Genomic DNA, 277 nt, shown 5'->3' with positions numbered 1-277 from the left:
TTGCCAGTAACCTAGAGGCCCTCCATCAGGCCCGCATGCACGCAAACAGAGGTCCGCTGCTGCTGCTGCTACTGCTGCTGCTGCTGCTGTTGCTGCTGCTGTTGTTGTGGTTGCTCGTTTTTGTCGCTGCTGCAACTGCTACTGCAAGTGCTACTGCTGCTTTCTTTCTGTTTATGTAGCTGTAGGACGTGCTTTGGCTGCTGCTTCTGTTGCTGCTCCTGTCGCTGCTGTTGCTGCTGCTGCTCCTATCGCTGCAGTTGCTGCTGCTGTTGCTGCT

This window comes from Eimeria mitis, genomic scaffold (assembly GCF_000499745.2).
Source record: "Eimeria mitis Houghton genomic scaffold, Emh_scaff4964, whole genome shotgun sequence".
Lineage (NCBI taxonomy): Eukaryota > Apicomplexa > Conoidasida > Eucoccidiorida > Eimeriidae > Eimeria > Eimeria mitis.
This window is presented reverse-complemented; position numbering follows the sequence as displayed.